This window comes from Pan troglodytes, chromosome 11 (assembly GCF_028858775.2).
Source record: "Pan troglodytes isolate AG18354 chromosome 11, NHGRI_mPanTro3-v2.0_pri, whole genome shotgun sequence".
NCBI lineage: Eukaryota > Metazoa > Chordata > Mammalia > Primates > Hominidae > Pan > Pan troglodytes.
Genome location: NC_072409.2, coordinates 75,882,785 through 75,902,717, shown reverse-complemented (window position 1 = coordinate 75,902,717; position 19,933 = coordinate 75,882,785). Strand labels below are relative to the sequence as shown.

Sequence of the window (19,933 nt, the reverse complement as noted above, 5' to 3'; positions counted from 1 at the left end):
TGACAACTCTGGAATTTTAGTGACTTACAACAACAAACATTAGTTTTCCTCCTCGGTAGATCTGCAGGGTGGCTGGAATGGTTTGGCTTTAGGCTATGGCTTAGGTTTTCCGGGGAGGTCATTAAAGGCCTCTGCTCTGTAGTAGCACACTCTTACTTCATCTGCATCCGTTGGCCAGGGCAAGTCGTGTGGCTGAGCACAACATCAATGGGTGGGGAACTAAACTTCTGCTGAGAACAATAGGAAGGGTGAGGAAGGAAGAATCCTGAGCCAATAATACATTCTATTACACTAGCCAATAGTTCCAGAACCCTGTCTCTATTTCATTCACTTATTTCTGAGTCATGACAGTCACTGCTCAAAATAGGAAATTGGGCCGGGTGCAGTGGCTCATGCCTGTAATCCCAGCACTTTGGGAGGCCGAGGCAGGCGGATCACGAGGTCAGGAGATCGAGACCATCCTGGCTAACACGGTGAAACCCCGTCTCTACTAAAAATACAAAAAAAATTATCTGGGCTTGGTGGCGGGCGCCTGTAGTCCCAGCTACTAGGGAGGCTGAGGCAGGAGAATGGTGTGAACCTGGGAGGCGGAGCTTGCAGTGAGCCAAGATAGCGCCACTGCACTCCAGCCTGGGCGGCAGAGCGAGACTCCGTTTCAAAAAAAAAAAAAAAGAAATTGGCTTTTTCTTTCATTAAAAAACATTGTTCCTTGATAAAAATAATTCTTTTATTAAGAGGTTGCATTTGCACTGTGCAGTATATTGAGTTGAAAATTGTACAAAAAGAGACACAAAATAGTCAAGCTACCTAGGGAAATGTATCCTTTTGATAATTTTGTACATTGCATATTGTGGCATCAGTGTGTGCTTCACATCTTGTAGTAAATAACCAGCTGTGGATGAACTCAGAAAAATATGACAGCACTCACTTAGGAAAAAAGCACCTCTTTCTTAATTCCTTTATGATGAAGTTCTTGCTTTGACTGTATCATTTCTTTCCCCTTGGAGTCAGCACAGTTGTTTAATTCATAGAAGCTCCAAAATTGCTGAAATTATTTTATTCTCATGTTTTGATTCCTGTTCTGAATGCAGCTGTAGAAAAATTTTTCAGAGGAATGAACAATGTGTACGTGAATAAGTGAAGCTGCCTGGTGAGGGAAATTAGTACAAAGTCAATTTTGTTTCCTCTTCAGTGCTCTATACCAGGGGTTGGCAAACCATGGCCCATGGCCCAAGTGTGGCCCATCACTTAGTTTTGTAAATAAAGTTTATTTATTATCTATGATTGCTTTTGTGCTATAACAGCAGGATTGAGTGCTTTTAACAAAGATCATATGGTCCAGAAAGGCTAAAATATTTACTATGTGGTCCTTTATAGAAAAATTTGTTGTCTTGGATTCAGAGGAACATGGCAGATGGGAGGCAGGACTAGATTGCAGCTCTGGACAGAGCAGCATGCGGGGGCTCACATTGTGAATTTTAGCTCCAGATCTCTGCAAGAACAAACCAGCAATCCAGACAGGACCCACAGACCCTCTGAAGGAAGTGGACTGCTCCTGCAGGACCGGGGAGACACCCCAAATAGTGGGAAAGGGAGACCCTCCTCTTCCACATCCACTGGGGGATTATATTTTGATTGAGGAAGATCTGGCAACCCTAGCTTAGGAGATACGAATGCAAGTCAGCATGGGCTAGGTTATGCTGCAGTAACAAACAAACCCAGCTCTCAGTGCCTTAACATGATAGATTTATTTCTCACTCCTGCTGAGTGTCCATCATAGGTGAGCAAGGTCACTCCAAGACCCAGGTGGTTGGAGCAGCTGCAATCTGGAGAGCATCTGACCACCTTAGCAGAGGGAAAAGAATAAAGGTACTCATACACTGGTGTTAAAACTTCTTTCCAGAAGTGACACATACCACTTTTATCTGGCCAAAGCAAGGTATATGATTATACATAATCTTAAGGTGGTGAGAAGTTTAATTCTGTCATATGCTTGGGGGGGGGGGGAGAGAGAGAGAGAGAGAGAGAGAGAGAGAGAAATATTTGGTAGATAGCACTAATTACTACTAAAGTAAGCAACAAACAATAGCCATTTCAGAAAGTGGCTTCATTACAGCAGGAGAGTGGCCACAGCTTTACAGGCAGCAAAGCCTGTAATGTCTCTGAGATGGAGATTTGCAGTGATGGGAAGTGGTACAGAAATCCCTTTTAACTTCCTTTCTCTGCTCTTCTGCTCCAGGGCTTCATCTGGAACAGATGCTCTGGTTGGTATAAATTCCTCCTGGAGAATGTTAGATTATTAATTTTCTATTTCCAGTGTTACTGTAACTTTGGATATTTTTGCTTTCATAGGTATTTGATTTATTGGTTGGGACCGTTAGATCTAATCACCAGCTGGTTTCCAACCTAACTTGGAAATTCTGCACTTTTTTTTTTAAGTGAACATTATGCCAAACTAAAAATATTTTAAAGTGCGTAGAAAAAGCAAACCAACAAAATCTACCATCTAGGTGCAAATTTTCAAGCTGGTACCACAAATGAAGCTTTTTACTTATTTTTTTTAATTCCAAACTATCATTCGTGGATAGAGACAGTGCATCAAAACTGCTGGAAATGGAAACTGAACACAAGTCAATCTGCTGTTTCAATTACTTGAAACCTCTGCTTTAAAAGCATTTTGTTTTGTTTTGTTTTTGTCTCTAATCTTCTAAATGGTTCTGGAGGGAGCACAGCCATGGTGGACATAATGGGTGTATCCAACATCACCACAGAGGGAAGGGGACACAGGTGAGGTTTCAGCCTAGAGGAGAGGATGGAAAGTTGCTGAGGTTACCTTGACCATTTTTGATGGTGGAAGCCAGTGAGAGTCCATGAAAGAGGCTGTGACAACTGAAATTCCTATATTTTTTGTGTTTCTGTGCCTACTTGTCATTTACTGCTTTTTTCTTTTGAACCTGATTGATTTCTAGAAAGTTCTGATTGATTTCTAGAAAGTTCCATAGGCATTTATATGCAAATCTCCTTCTCTTTTCTTCCTTTTTTTTTTTCCCTTTCCGAGGCAGAGTCTCTGTTGCCCAGGCTGGAGTGCAGTGGCTGCTCTCCTCTCACTGCAACTTCTGCCTCCCAGATTTAAGCGATTCTCGTGCCTCAGCCTCGTGAGTAGCTGGGATTACAGGCGCACACCACCACACCCAGCTAATTTTTTGTATTTTTAGTAGAGAACAGGGTTTTATTTACCATGTTGGCCAGGCTCGTCTTGAACTCCTTCTTGATGATGGAATTGACAGTTGAAGCTCAAACACAAAATCATGTCAGCACCAGGCTAGTCAGAACCCATCTGAGAAAAGCCAAGATTCTAACATCAGGAAATCAGGAATAAATCACATGATGAGCTGCAGGGCGTTGGTGGGGGGGGGGGGGGGGGGGCGGGCAGAAATTTTTGACTGTTGTGCCTGGCACATAACAGACACTCAAAAAATACCTTCTGAATAGACAAGCATCAAAGTGCAAGGCAGGAGTGAAGTTGGAATGGAAGAGCAAAGAAATCTAGGAAAAGAGGTATGGAGGGAAGAAGGACTCCAGAGTGTTTACTGTCAATACAGAGTATTGAAAAGAAAAGAAGTCCAGAGAGGAGGTGTCTGCAGCTAGGCTGTGTGTCTTGGACTCAAAGAGTGTCAGGCAGGCTTCAAAGGCCAGAGGCAAAGCAGATAAAACAGATTTTTAAAAATTGAAGTGAAAAGAAACAGATTTTATTTTGAGAATTTATACACTGAGAGTAGGCAGCACTGATGTAAAGTGAAAAAGGATTTTTTTAATGTCATGCCTTCATTTGTACACCACCTACAGCTTCAAAATCCTTTTATATGTATCCATCTAATCCTTGAGGTGGGTATGAGCCTCTTTTGGCGGTCGGCAAGGATGGGAAAGATGATATGATTTCACGACTCATAGAGAAAGTGATGGAGCTGTAGCTTGAATTCTTTTACTTCAAATCCACAATGCCATGCCTCGCTCCAGTGAAGGACGGACTGCTGTTCTGTCTCCTAAAACCCACACAGCTCGCCTGGGTAAGTCTCCAGTGAAGTGTGCCGAAGTGAGTTCCTTGTTAGTGACCTCTGTTTTTCTCCTGGTGCTCCGTCGATAAAGGAGCAGTTTGGGGACTGCTGTTCTGTGATCTGAGGAATAACAGCAAGGATTTTCTGGTTTTTCTAAAGGGAGCCACTTATGGGAAAGCAGAGATGGTTTAGCAACAGCTGTGAAATATGGTTTCATAATGAATACTTCGGGGATGGAATGAAGATGTTTAGTATTTTTGTTTTTCTCACTGTTGAGAAGAGGTGAAGAGAGATGGTGGGAGGTGAGGTCCTAAGTGTACAGGGGATGTTGAGAACTGATCTAAAAGCCATCCTGGCCAGTATGATCTCGGTGGCAACTTGAGTGCAGTATAATCGAGACAGTAGCTACAGGGCTGGTGTTTCCTGGCAAGGGATGCATTTTTAAATTGTCGTGGGTGACTGATTTGACCTGCCTTTGCTGGTCCTTAGTTGTTGAACAGTGAGGTGGAGACGAAGATTGTCAGCAAACCTTCAGGGACTTACTCGTTCTGAAATGAGTGAGCACTCAAGTACCGTTTCCTCCTGGATAGATGTGACTGAATTTGGGCTCAATTATTAAGAGGCCTCTTTCTTACGTCTGTTTTAAAATTTATGGAGGGAGATAAAACAGGGAAAAAAACACCCCATTTTTGGTATAAAGGCTTTTCTTTATATCCCTCTTTCAATCTCCCTGCCCTCTTAATCATCCAGAAGGCAAGACTTTCGAGCCTCATGAAGCCAGCTTTATCTGACAGGATGGACAGGGAAAGGCCCTGGGCATGTTGGAGGGGATGAGGCCACAAAAGGATGGCAGCTGGTGCTTTTTTCAGAATTTTGCTTGTATCCTCTGGTCATTTTTATTCACTTTTGTCATTTTGCCATTTTTGCGCAGTGATGAGTGTAGGACAAGCAAGGAGGTGTTGCAGCCGTGTGGGCTCTGGTTGGAGCTCCCCCCACCCAGAAGGGGAATGTCCTACTTGAAGATTAGGGAGAGGCAGGCTTCTTCTAAAGTGTGAGTCCCTTGGTTAAGAGGTCCTAGAAAATAAGGACCAATACTAGGTAAGCCTGTAGGTGTGCTTCTGGCACCCTGATACACTACCTGTAAAACACTGACAATTACACAGGGTCAGATAAACTTTTTAAAATACAAATTTAGGCCAGGTGCAGTGGTTCACACCTGTAATTCCAGCACTTTGGGAGGCTGAGGCAGGCGGATCACTTGAGGTCGGAAGTTTGAGACCAGCTGGGGTTTAAAATACTAAAAATACAAAAATTAGCCAGGCATGGTGGTGTGTGCCTGTAGTCCCAACTACTCAGGATGCTGAGGCACAGAAATCGCTTCAACCCGGGAGGCAGAGGTTGCAGTGAGCTGAGATCGTGCCACTGCATGCCAGCATGGGTGGCAGAGGGAGACTGTCTCAAAAAAAAAAAAAAAAATTAAATGTAAGTTCTTCCATATTTTATGGGCCTGCAGAGTGCATGCCATGAAACTTACTCAGGTGGAGTGGATTCTGCTCAGGAAAACAGAGACCTTTTATTTCAATTAGGATATGATGTAAAAATCGCACATAGAGTAGAAAAAGCAATTACATACATATATGCTGCCATTGAAGACTTTCTTTCCCAAATGTGAAGGTGATAGCTAACTCACTTTATGTCTTATTTTCCTATGTTCCCTTCCCCACCCACACTTATATGTGCGTTACCTGAATTTTGTCTGGATATTTCTGATGACAACATCGTCTCTTCCTGATCAACCCATATTATCGCTTCCGATATCCACTATGCTTTGCATGTGTCCTAAGATGTAGGGAATTTTCTTTGTAATGAATGATTAACTTTTGTTCATTGCTTTCTGTTCATTGGAATTACATGTGGAGTATTCACAAATGAAGATCACCCTCTGTTTCTCTAGGATAACATGTGGGTCAGAGATCTTAGTTGAAAGCCCTAGAAGCCATCTCTGGCTGATATAAGCAGAGGAATATTGGGCAAATCACAGAATTGTCTTAATTAGAGTGGGTCCATGAGCCTGACCTGAAAAAATTTAGACAGAAAGTCAAAGGGAAAGAAAGCAAAAGCTTCAAAGAGGTACAACCTGTTTTGTTTTATTTTATTTTATTTTATCTTATTTTGTTCTTTTTGAGACAGGGCCTCACTCTGTCACCTAGGCTGGAGTGCAATGGAGTGATCATGGCTCACTGTAGCCTTGACCTCCCAGGCTCAAGTGATCTTCCCACCTCAGCCTCCTGAGTAGCTGGGACTACAGGTGCACACCACCATGCCCCGCTAATTTTTGCATTTTTGTATTTTTTGTAGAGATGGGGTTTAGCCATGTTGGCCAGGCTGGTCAGGAACTCTTGAGCTCAAGCGATCCACCCACCTCAACCTCCCAAAGTGCTGGGATTTTAGGCATGAGCACTGTGCCCAGCCTTGCGTTATTTTTTTGCAGGAGCTTTCCTTCTGTCATTGGTTTATTGAGTGATTAATTTTTTAGGCATGATTTATACATGCTGGGAATCTACGTTCTCCAGAAAATGTGGGATAAATTCATTTCTGCTTGACGCCTTTGGCTTCTCTCAGTCTAATAATGGAGGGGTGAAGCTAGCTAGGGCTCCCATAATTGGTGCTCTGTGAATATTAAACTCTTCCTGATGATGTTTACCTTTTTATTCTTGTCCTCGAGTGTGTACAGGAAAGGTGAAGACTCTGCATTCATTTTTCATTGCAGCTGTAACAAATCACCAATAATTTAGCAGCTTAAACACAAATTATTTTACAATTCTGTAGGCCAGAAGTCTGACACAGATCTCAGCAGGCTACAATCAGGTGTCACAGGGCTGCGCTCCTTTCTGTAGGCTTCAGGAGATCCTGGATCTCTGTTCCCCTGCTGGCTATCAGTTGAGGTCTACTCCCAGCTTCTAGAAGCTACTTGAATTCCATGGCTTGTAGCCTTTTCCTCCGTTTTCAAAGCCAGCATTGGTGGGCTGACTCCCTCTCATGCATTGAATCTGTCTTGATTATTTTCCTCTTGTCTCTGACCAAAGCTAGGAAAGATTGTCCAATTTTAAGGACTCCTGTGATTAGACTGGGCCCACCTGGATCATCTAGGATGATCTCCCACTCCAAGATTTATGCCTTCAATTATATCTGCAAAGTCGCTCTTGCCACAGCTTCCAGAGATCAGGGTGTGACATCCTTGGGAGGGGGAAGATTATTCTGCTGGCCACAGATTCTACTGGGGTTCGTTCTGAAAATCATTGGCACGTGTATCTATAAATCTTCTTCACCCTCGAGCAGGCAGATGTGCTGCCTTCGAAAGTGCTTAGATGTTATAGTCACCTGTCGCAAGCCCCGAGCTCTCGGGAGCCGGCCTGTGCACAGCACAACGTGGAGCCAGCCTGTCCCCAAGGTCAGCTCTTGTTATGTATTAAGCAAAGGAGCCAATAACCAGGCCAGTTAGGGTGGAATCTCACTCTGGTCCACGGAGTCCCCTTTACTTTCTACGTAAAATCCAATGAGATACTTTCTTGGGTGTTTGATGCTTTGCTGATTTGAAGATGCAACCTTCTCGGGGCAAGGCCAGCATTTCTCGGAAGGGGCTCACATGTCTGTTCTTTGGAGCTGTGGGCAAAGAGCCTATCTCTTCAGGGAACGTAAGCAGTTACAGATGTTTGCTGGGGCTCTGGAAATTGAGTGAGCAGAGCCACATGAGTGAGTGCTCAGTAGTAACAGTTGATCTTTGGCTGTTTCCCAGAATATTTCTACGTGTTGTGAAAACCAGTCATTGGTGCTTGGAGAATGACTGTTGCCATGGATACCTGGTTGTTCTAATCGGTCCCACGAGCTAACTGTTTGTAGGAACAGGTCTTCTCCTGCCCCAGCCATGTGGCTCTGCTGCCCTGCCCACCTGGGCACACCTGATTATCAGAGCATAAGCAGCTGATGAAACTGGACCAATGCGTCTGTTCCTGCGTGTCTCCTGACTTTGCACCAGTGACAACGTTTGGCCAGTGTCTCTCTTCAGTGCTGAAGCGGTCAGAGAGAAAGCCCAGAAGCTGATGGCAGTCACCTTCTATGGAAAAAGCCTGCCACAGCAAGAAGGATGCACACACAGAGGGAGAGCTTACCTGGCTTCATGGGGCCAGATCCTAGTCCTCCTAGGACCCAGGCACATTTTCTTGTCTTACTTTTTTTTTTCTTTTGTTTTATTATACTTTAAGTTCTGGGATACATGTGCAGAACATGCAGGTTTGTTACATAGGTACACACGTGCCATGGTGGTTTGCTGCAGCCATCAACCCATTATCTACATTAGGTATTTCTCCTAATGCTATCCCTCCATTAACCCCCCACCCCCTGACAGGCCACGGCGTATGATGTTCCCCTCCCTGTGTCCGTGTGTTCTCATTGTTAAACTCCCACTTATGAATGAGAACATGTGGTGTTTGGTTTTCTGTTCCTGTGTTAGTTTGCTGAGAATGATGGTTTCCAGCTTCATCCATGTCCCTGCAAAGGACACAAACTCATCCTTTTTTATGGCTGCATAGTATTCCGTGGTGTATATGTGCCACATTTTCTTTATCCAGTCTATCATTGATGGGCATTTGGGTTGGTTCCAAGTCTTTGCTATTGTGAATAGTGCTGCAATAAACATATGTGTGCATGTGTCTTTATAGTAGAATGATTTATAATCCTTTGGGTATATACCCATTGATGGATTGCTGGGTCACATGGTATTTCTGGTTCTAGATCCTTGAGGAATCACCACACTGTCTTCCACAGTGGTTGAACTAATTTACACTCCCACCAACAGTGTAAAAGCATTCCTATTTCTCCACATCCTCTCCAGCACCTGTTGTTTCCTGACTTTTTAATGATTGCCATTCTAACTAGAGTGAGATGGCATCTCACTGTGGTTTTGATTTGCATTTCTCTAATGACCAGTGATGATGAGCTTTTTTCTATATGTTTGTTGGCCGCATAAATGTCTTCTTTTGAAAAGTGTCTGTTCATATCCTTTGCCCACTTTTTGATGAGGTTGTTTGTTTGTTTTTGTAAATTTGTTTAAGTTCCTTATAGATTCTGGATATTAGCCCTTTGTCAGATGGATAGCTTGCAAAATTTTTCTCCCATTCTTTAGTATGCCTGATGATATCCTTGGGAGGGGATCACTCTGATGATAGTTTGTTTTGCTGTGCAGAAGTTATTTAGTTTAGTTAAATCCCATTTGTCAGTTTTGGCTTTTGTTGCCATTGCTTTTGGTGTTTCATTCATGAAGTCTTTGCCCATGCCTATATCCTGAATAGTATTGCCTAGGTTTTCTTTTAGGGTTTTTATGGTTTTAAATCTTACGTTTAAGTCTTTAATCCATCTTGAGTTAACTTTTGTGTAAGGTGTAAGGAAGGGGTCCAGTTTCAGTTTTCTGCACATGGCTAGCCAGTTTCCCAGCACCATTTATTAAATAGAGGCTCCTTTCCCCATTGCTAGTTTTTGCCAGGTTTGTCAAAAATCAGATGGTTGTGGATGTGTGGTGTTATTTCTGAGGGCTCTGTTCTGCTCCATTGGTCTGTATATCTGTTTTGGTACCACTACCATGCTGTTTTGGTCACTATAGCCTTGTGGTATAGTTTGAAGTCAGGTAACATGATGACTCCAGCTTTGTTCTTTTTGCTTAGGCTTTGCTTGGCTATACAAGCTCTTTTTTGGTTCCATATGAAATTTAAGGTAGTTTTTTCTAATTCTGTGAAGAAAGTCAATGATAGCTTGATGGGGATAGCATTGAATCTATAAATTACTTTGGGCAGTATGGCCATTTTCATGATATTGATTCTTCCTATCCACGAGCATGGAATGTCTTTCCATTTGTTTGTGTCCTCTCTTATTTCCTTGAGCAGTGGTTTATAGTTCTCCTTGAAGAGGTCCTTCACATCCCTTGTAAGTTGTATTCCTAGGTATTTTATTCTCTTTGTAGCAATTGTGAATGGGAGTTCACTCATGATTTTCTTCTATGTTTGTCTATTATTGGTGTATAGAAATGCTTGTGATTTTGGACATTGATTTTGTATCCTGAGACTTTGCTTATCAGCTTAAGGAGATTTTGGGCTGAGACAATGGGGTTCTCTAAATATACAATCATGTCATCTGCAAACAGAGACAATTTGACTTCCTCTCTTCCTATTCGAATACGCTTTATTTCTTTCTCTTGCCTGATTGCCCTGGCAGAAAATTCCAATACTGTGTTGAATAGGAGTGGTGACAGAGGGCATCCTTGTGTGATGCCAGTTTTCAAAGGGAATGCTTCCAGCTTTTCTCATTCAGTATAATATTGGCTGTGGGTTTGTCATGAATAGCTCTTATGATTTTGAGATACATTCCATCAATACCTAGTTTATTGAGAGTTTTTAGCATGAAGGGGTGTGGAATTTTATCGAAGGTCTTTTCTGCATCTATTGAGATAATCATGTGGTTTTTGTCATTGGTTCTGTTTATGTGATGGATTACATTTATTGATTTGCGTATGTGGAACCAGCCTTGCATCCCAGGGATGAAGCCGACCTGATCATGTTGGATAAGCTTGTTGATGTGCTGCTGGATTTGGTTTGCCAGTATTTTATTGAGGATTTTCACATCAATGTTCATCAGGGATATTGGCCTGAAATTTTCTTTTTCTGTTGTGTCTCTTCTGGGTTTTGTTATCAGGATGATGCTGGCCCCATAAAACGAGTTAGGGAGGAGTCCCTCTTTTTCTATTGTTTGGAATAGATTCAGAAGGAATGGTACCAGCTCCTCTTTGTACCTCTGGTAGAATTTGGCTGTGAATCCTTCTGGTCCCGGGCTTTTTTAGTTGGTAGGCTATTAATTACTGCCTCAACTTCAGAACTTATTGATCTATTCAGGGATTGATTTCTTTCTGGTTTAGTCTTGGGAGGGTGTATGTGTCCAGGAATTTATCAATTTTTTTCTAGATTTTCTAGTTTATTTGCGTAGAGCTGTTTATAGTATCCTCTGATGGTAGTTTGTATTTCTGTGGGATCAGTGGTGATATCCCTTTTATCATTTTTTATTGTGTCTATTTGATGCTTCTCGCTTTTCTTCTTTAGTCTGGCTAGTGGTCTATTTTGTTAATCTTTTCAAAAAATCAGCTCCTGGATTCATTGATTTATTTCAAGGCTTTTTCATGTCTCTATCTCCTTTAGTTCTGCTCTGATTGTAGGTATTTCTTGTCTTCTGCTAGCTTTTGAATTTGTTTGCTCTTGCTTCTCTAGTTCTTTTAATTGTGATGTTAGGGTGTCAATTTTAGATCTTCCCTGCTTTCTCCTGTGGGCATTTAGTGCTATAAACTTCCCTCTAAACACTGCTTTAGCTGTGTCCCAGAGATTCTGGTATGTTGCATTCTCATTGGTTTCAAAGAGCTTATTTATTTCTGCTTTAATTTCGTTATTTACCAGTAGCCATTCAGGTGCAGGTTGTTCAGTTTCTATATTGTTGTGTGGTTTTGAGTAAGTTTCTTAATCCTGAGTTCTAATTTTATTGCACTGTGGTCTGAGAGACTGTTTGTTATGATTTCTGTTCTTTTGCATTTGCTGGAGAGTGTTTTACTTCCAATTGTGTGGTCAATTTTAGAATAAGTGTGATGTGGTGCTGAGAAAAATGTATATTCTGTTGATCTGGGGTGCAGAGTTCTGTATCTGTTAAGTATGCTTGGTCCAGAGCTGAGTTCAAGTCCTTAATATCTTTGTTAATTTTCTGTCTTGCTGATCTGTCTAATATTGACAATGGGGTGTTAAAGACTCCCACTACTATTGTATGGGAGTCTAATTCTCTTTGTAGGTCTCTAAGAACTTGCTCTATGAATCTGGGTCCTCCTGTGTTGGGTGCATACATATTTAGGATAGTTAGCTCTTCTGGTTGCATTGATTCATTTTCCATTATGTAATGCCCTTCTTTGTCTCTTTTGATCTGTGTTGGTTTAAAGCCTGTTTTATCAGAGACTAGGATTGCCACCCTGCTTTTTTTTTTGCTTTCCATTTGCTTGGTAAATATTCTTCCATCCCTTTATTTTGAGCCTATGTGTGTGTTTGCACATGAGATGTTTCTCTTGGATACAACACAGCGATGGGCTTTGACTCTTTATCCAGTTTGCCAGTCTGTGTCTTTTAATTGGGGGATGTAGCCTTTTTACATTTAAGGTTAATATTGTTATGTGTGAATTTGATTCTGTCAATATTATGCTAGCTGGTTATTTTGCCTGTTAGTTGATGCAGTTTCTTCATAGTGTTGATGGTCTTTACAATTTGGTATGTTTTTGCAGTGGCTGGTGCCGGTTGTTCCTTTCCACGTTTAGTGCTTCCTGCAGGAGCTCTTGTAAGGCAGGCCTGCTGGTGACAAAATCTCTCAACATTTTCTTGTCTGTAAAGGATTTTATTTCTCCCTTGCTTATGAAGCTTAATTCGGCTGGATATGAAATTCTGGGTTGAAAATTCTTTTCTTTAAGAATGTTGAATATTGGCCCCCACTCTCTTCTGGCTTATAGAGTTTCTGCAGAGAGACCTGCTGTTAGTCTGATGGGCTTCCCTTTGTGGGTAACCTGACCTTTCTCTCTCTGGCTTCCCTTAACAATTTTTCCTTTATTTCAACCTTGGTGAATCTGACAATTATGTGTCTTGCAGTTGCTCTTCTCGAGGAGTATCTTTGTGGTGTTCTCTGTATTTCCTGAATTTGAATGTTGGCCTGTCTTTCTAGGTTGGAGAAGTTCTCCTGGATAATATCCTGAAGAGTGTTTTCCAACTTGGTTCCATTCTCCCTGTCACTTTCAGTACACCAATCAAATGTTGGTTTGGTCTTTTCTCACAGTCTCATATTTCTTGGAGGCTTTGTTCGTTCATTTTCATTCTTTTTTCTCTAATCTTGTCTTCATGCTTTATTTCATTAAGTTGATCTTTAATCTCTGATATCCTTTCTTCCACTTGATCAATTCAGCTATTGATACTTGGGCATGCTTCACGAAGTTCTTGCGTTGTGTTTTTCAGCTCCTCCAGGTCATTTATGTTCTTCGTTAAACTGGTTATTCTAGTTAGCAATTCCTCTAACCTTTTTTCATGGTTCTTAGCTTCCTTGCATTGGGTTAGAACATGCTCCTTTAGCTCAGAGGAGTTTGTCATTACCCACCTTCTGAATCCTACTTCTGTCAGTTCGTCAAACTCATTTTCTGTCCAGTTTTGTTCCCTTGCTGGCGAGAAGTTGTGATCCTTTGGAGAAGAGGCGTTCTGGTTTTTGGCATTTTCAGCCTTTTTGCTCTGGTTTTTCCTCATCTTCCTGGATTTATCTACTTTTGGTCTTTGATGCTGGTGACCTTCAGATGGGGTTTTTGTGTGGATGTGCTTTCTGTTGATGTTGATGCTATTCCTTTCTGTTTGTTAGTTTCCCTTGTAACTGGCCTCTCTGCTGCAGGTCTGCTGGAGTTTGCTGGAGGCCCACTCCAGTCCCTGTTTGTCTGGGTGTCACCAGCAGAGGCTGCAGAACAGCAAAGATTGCTGCCTGTTCATTCCTCTGGAAGCTTCATCCCAGAGGGGCACCCGCCAGATGCCAGCTGGAGCTCTCCTGTATGAGGTGTCTGTCAATCCCTGCTGGGAGGTGTCTCCCTGTCAGGAGGCACAGGGATCAGGGACCCATTTGAGGAGGCAGTCTGTCTCTTAGCAGAGCTCAAGCACTGTGCTGGGAGATCCACTGCTCTTTTCAGAGCCGACAGACAGAAATGTTTAAGTTTGCTGAAGCTGTGCCCACAGCCACCCCTTCCTCCAGGTGCTCTGTCCCAGGGAGACAGGAGTTTTATCTATAAGCCCCTGACTGGGGCTGCTGCCTTTCTTTCAGAGATGCCCTGCCCAGAGAGGAGGAATTTAGAGAGGCAGTCTGGTTACAGTGGCTTTGTGGTGTTCCGGTTGGCTCTGCCCAGTTTGGACTTCCTGGTGGCTTTGTTTACACTTTAAGGGGAAAACTGCCTACTCAAGCCTTAGTAATGGCAGACGCCCCTGCCCCCATCAAGCTCAAGTGTCCCAGGTTGACTTCAGACTGCTGTGCCTGCATTGAGAATTTCAAACCAGTGGATCTTTGCTTGCTGGGCTCCATTTGGGTGGGATCCACTGAGCTAGAATACTTGGCTCCCTGGCTTCAGCCCCCTTTGGCTCCCTGGCTTCAGCCACCTTTCCGGGGGAGTGAATAGTTCTGTCTTGCTGGTGTCCCAGGCGCCACTGGGATATGAAAAAAAACTCCTGCAGGTAGCTTGGTGTCTGCCCAAATGGCCGCCCAGTCTTGTGCTTGAAACCCAGGGCCCTGGTGGCATAGGCACCAGAGGGAATCTCCTGGTCTGCGGGCTATGAAGACTGTGGGAAAAGCATAGTATCTGGGCCAGAATGCACCATTCCGCATGGCACAGTTCCTCATGGCTTCCCTTGGCTAGGGGAGGAAGTTCCCCATCTCCTTGTGCTTCCCAGGTGAGACGACGCCCCACCCTGCTTTGGCTTGCCCTCTGCGAGCTGCACCCACTGTCTAACCAGTTCCGATGAGATGAGCCGGTACCTCAGTTGGAGATGCAGAAATCACCCACCTTCTGCATTGATCTCACTGGGAGCTGCAGACCGGAGCTGTTCCTATTCGGCCATCTTGCCAGCCACTCCTCTGGTCTTACATTTCCTTTAACACTCTAGTAAGTCTCTTTTTGGCCTAGTTCCTTGTTTTGTTTGGATTGGGTTTCTGGCTGTTGTCAGCCCTGAGCTTTGAGCTGGTGAAGCCTTCTTATGAGAAATTGAGAAGGACCATAGTAGGAGGTCAGCTCTTTGAGGGTAAGGGTAGGGTTCTAACTACTCTGTCATTCCCATAACACAGCTGTGTGTTCCACGAAAGTGAGGTGGTGGTTTTTTGGGTGGCACAGTCCAAGGTCCTCAGAATAGCTCAGGCCACAGAGAAACTTCCTGGTTCCATGTAGTTGAACCAAGACTTGGAGATGACCTCATTTGTGTCACCTGGCAAAAAGGATTGTGAAAGCAGAGTCAAAGTATGAAAGATATGGGTGGAGGCTGCTGGTCACTCCCTAGTTTGCACTTCACCTTCTTCTAGAACCCCTGACTTTAAGCTGGGAACATGGTTGCCCATTATGAAGACTTCATTTTCCAGTCTCCCTTATTGCTAAGTTGGTCATGTTGCTATGTTCAGGTCCATGGGATATGAACAGAATTGTTGTATGGAAGCTCCTAAAAGCATTCTTTGAAAGGCAGGAAGCTTGCACTCTCCACCATCCCCACCTCCTTGCCTTTGTCCCTTCTCCATTATACTTGCTGGAATGCAGTTGGGAGAGCCAGCACTCTAGCTGCTGTTGGTGGACCATGAGGTTGAGCCCAGGCCATGAATGTGTCAGAGTGGTGCTATCTACCTCTGGAATGTTACTTGATAGAGAAACACTTTTTAATTTCATTTTAGCCATTGGTTTTTCAGGTTTCTATTGCAGCCATACCTAATTTTAACTGATAGCAGACACTGAGCAGAGAACACTCTCCTGCTTCCAGAGGCTATGGGCATTCCATGGGAGCTGTAGTAGGGGAAGAGTGTAAAGGTAATATTCTTCTGCGGATGTGTCTTTGGCTTTTAAAGATTATTAACTCTGGACAACAGGTTGATTATGGTCATGGATTAAACAAAACATTCTCTATTCTTCTCACTCACTTCCTGCTTTTAGAGGGCAACTGGATGAACTTTTCAGATATTTGAATAGCTTTGGTGATTTTGTTGACTCAGTGCCCTTAACATACACGGCCATACTCCATGCTGCTTGGCTTCAGTTTTAATGACCATGACTCATTTTAAAAAGGGAAAGCTCTTCAGAAAAGAGGCTTCCCAAACTGCCCAGGCTTCCTTATAAGTGAATCAACACAGAAGTGCTCAGTCCATCAAAATAATGTACAACCTCAATAAAATTCAGTGAAAACAAACACTGTAAAATTCCACAAATGAAAGATATTATTGTTGTTATTATTATAATAATGACAGGACATTCCTGTTCTTTTTAATGTCTACTATGGGGTTACTGATAAAATCACTCAACCTGAAAATGGGTGGTTTGATTTTTAAATGAAGGGTGATTTTCTCCCAAAGCTGGTTTGGCTGAGTTCCTCAGATAGTCCAGCTGTGTGCAACAAACTTTACAGTTTGCCAAAGACACATTCCCTTCGTCTTTGTTACTTTTGTTTAATCCTCACAGCAATCTTTAATCACAAAAGAACAGAGGTTCAGAAAGCTTAAGAAACCTGTTCCAAGTCCTGTGGCTGACTGAGATGGCCGGGATTCCATCCAGACTTTGAATCTGGGAATGTCAGGGAAGGAAGGAGAGGGATGGAGGAGGCTTGCGAATTTCCCTGGGGTTGGGCACTTGTGCAGCCCACCTTGGACGATGGATTCAGTCCATCGGGTGCTGGGGAACGAGAAGGAGCCCATTTCAGTCTGAAGCTGTGCTTGTGCCTTGCTTGCCTGGACACACCCTCCCCTGTCAGGGTCGCAGTCCTGACCCACCTCTGACATCCTGGCACATCTGTAGAACTTGCAGGAACAGCCCCTTCAAGCAGCTGAAGTGCAGCCGCCTCTTAGCGGATGGTGGTTAATAATAGGCTTTGTTCTCTAGGTTCTTCTATTTTCAGCTACCGAATACAATTTATAAAGAAAAAAATACACACCACCATCCCCCCACCCCTTATCAGATCTCTTATAATTATAGAATAAGGTGCCTGCGAACTCCCAGGGAGCTGGTTTCCATGGCAATGACAAGCTATTATATTCTAAAGGCCAAGCTAGAACTCCACCCCCTCGTCCTCGCCACTGCTGTGCGTCTTGTTATTGCAGTGTTCCAAAATAAACTTGCTGCCTAATCGTAAATCCCATATAATTAGAGATGAGCTAATCGTTACCCCGCTACCTTTGTGCGGCCCACTCATCATGCTAGCGGTTTCTAGAACAGCGATGCTGACGGACTGTTTGATGTCAGAATAGACCTTCCTCCTCCAGGAACTGGGTGCAGCATCTATCCATGTATGGCTCAGGACCCTTTCACCGGAAAAGGCCTGACTTACGGGACCTGCCCAGGGTGCTTCAGCAAATGAGAGGGGCTGCTTAGGTAGCGACTGACCACGAGATCTGTGGCTCTCTCCAGCTCTCCATTAAGGATGGGCAGAGAAATCTCCCTGGAGTCGCATAGAGCTCTCCCTCTCACACTTTATGGTTACCTGCTGGGAGCAGCATCAGGGCAGCAGATGTGACACTGGGAGGAAAGGCATTTGTCACCTCCCTTCTTCTCATTTCTTTTTTACTTATTTATTTATTTTTTTGAGACAGAGTCTCACTCTGTTGCCCAGGCTGGAGTGCAGTGGCACAATCTCGGCTCACTGCAATCTCCCCTTCTAGGGCCCAAGCGATTCTCCTGCCTCAGCCTCCCGAGTAGCTGGGATTACAGGCACCCACTAACACGCCTGGCTAATTTTTTGCATTTTTAGTAGAAACGGGGTTTCACCATGTTGGCCAGGCTGATCTTGAACTCCTGACCTCGTGATTCGCCCACCTCGGCCTCCCAAGGCGCTGGGATTACAGGCGTGAGCCACCGCACCAGTCCTCTTCCTCCCATTTCTTGCTCTGCCTCCTGCTCATCCTCTGTAGACTGGAGGTGCGTTTTAGCACATGTTGTGTCTGGCTTGTGTAGTTTTCATCCGCCAGGGATCATTGTCTTGTTTTCAGCAGGTGGAGTCCCCAGCAGGCTTGCATTCAGTGCAGGGGTCCTTAGGAAATCCATCCTCCTGGAAACAGACGATCTGTGAAAAAGGGAACAGGATAATTTCAGATAAGCGCTGGAGGGAAACCCAAATAGGGGTGGTGCTTAGAATGTGTTTGGCGTGTGAGGGGCTTGCTTCCTCTAATATCTGAGCAGAGACCTGGAAGACAAAAAGGCTGATTATAGCTTACCTGTCCAGGGGTCCCATTTGCTTCGTTTCACTGAAATGCCCCTCATGCACAACCAGGTTTGCAGTGGAATTTTAATGGTGCCCTGGCTCTGGTTAATTTCATCGTGCTGGCTCCCTTCCTTTGGCTCCTCCAGGTCCACTCTGGGCCATTCTTCTTCTGGGTCTCTACCTCAGATCTTTAGAAGCACCAGCGGGTCTCTGCTAACTGCTTGGTCTTAGCTGGTGCAAGGCACTAGCAGGAGACTGGAGAATGGTGGAGAGTGGCAAGCAGTCAGCTTATGCCTTGACTTGGCTCACTTCCTGCGGGCTCTCTGTGGAGTGGCTGCTGCCCTCTACAAAGGCCACGGGGGCTACCAGGTGGCCCTCTCTAGAGACCTACCCTCTCTGAGTCCTGGTACTTGCTCTCTCCCCTTGTCCCTTTAGGCTTAGAGGGGACAACAGCTTCTGACTCTTGCTAGCCCAAGGATGCTTCGCCGTCCCATGTGGGTGTGGTTTCGTTCCACCTGCTATCACTCTTGCAGACAGTGCCTTTATTAAACCCTGCGCTCATCCCAGGTAGAGTGTGCTCTCCTCTTCCTTCCCAGGCCCTGACTGAGTCCATTTCCCTCCCCCACCGACACCAGCTTTCTCTGTGTCTTTTCTCTCACTGTGCACCCTCTTTGCTTTCCTTTCTTCCCTCTGCCTCATTTAATCCTACTCATTCAACGTCCAGCTTCAGTCTCATGTCCTCTCACCCACTTCCTGTCTCCATACTCCTGCTTTCCTAAGAATCAGCCCCCTATAGCTTAGCAGTCACTTCCCTGTTATCCTGTAGGTTCCTGTCTGTTGATTTAATTTCCCCAGCTAGACTTTAACCTTCTGCAAGGACGGGGACCACAACAAGGTGCTCTTCTGTCTGTGACTCAAGAAGTGCTGGGGGCACCTTACCTGCTGGAGAACGTCTCCCTCATTGGCCGTGTGTCTACTGCCGTCTGGGCCCAGTCTCAGACTGCATGGGTTGCCAGGCTGTGAATATCAGGACAGGGGAACACATTTAGCTGTTTCATCTAGGTGTTCTGATGGGTGGGATCTTGGCAAAATAGCACTACATGGGGATCATATATTTTTTCCTATTTTCTAAGTCATGGTAGGTAATTCCAAAGACCTTGTTCACTTTCCTCAGAATAGTAATGGTAACAAAAGCATAAAAGCTGTTTAGGAAAATACATGGCAGATCCTGTCCACACAGAAAGGAGCAATTAATAGAGAGGAGAATGGGCGACCTGGAAATCCCCATAATGAAAGTTTGTTTAGGAACTAGATACTAAGTGCAACAGGGGCATGAAAGTGAATAAATGCTTCCCCAAGAGATCCTAGCAACCAGCAGTGGAATCACAGGAAGGGCCGACATCCTAGATTTTTAAACTCTTTAGAATCCCAGGAGACATAAATCAAATAAGCAGATTTGTTGCTTCTTTCAACTGAGAAAACAACGTGGTTGATTTTTTTAAAGTGCTGCTAGAGAATAATGTATTGAAAAAGCAAGAATCGGAGTGTTGCCCAGGAGATTAAAATCAGGGGAGGAAAAACAAAAGGCAAAAACCCCAAAATTCAACCAGATCAACAAGGAGCATAGCTTCCCAACATGCAAATCCAGACCGATTTTTAAAAATTAATCGGCACAATTGCCTGTTAATTGTACCTTTGCCAGTTGATTACGGTATTTCTTAAACAACATCCCACTACTAAGCAGCTTTGCAACACTTGATCCTCTTCTGATACCTGTTCTGTGCTTAGGATATCGAAAGCGAAGTGGGATTAATTCTGGCCTCTGGCAGCTGGGGTAATTTAAGGCTTCACTGG

General features: G+C 44.0%; 1 long non-coding RNA gene across 4 annotated transcripts in view; it reads left to right on the top strand.

Annotated features, from left to right (window-relative positions):
* Window positions 1-3,460: 3,460 nt before the first annotated feature.
* LOC104007909 (uncharacterized) overlaps window positions 3,461-19,933 on the top strand; it is a 378,770-nt gene continuing 362,297 nt past the window's right edge. The window contains exon 1 of one of the 4 annotated variants that reach the window (XR_010148714.1): window positions 3,461-4,067. This is a non-coding gene — a long non-coding RNA (uncharacterized LOC104007909). The remainder of the gene's footprint in view (window positions 4,068-19,933) is intronic. The other 3 variants (XR_010148715.1, XR_010148713.1, XR_010148712.1) reach the window with 3 other exon arrangements.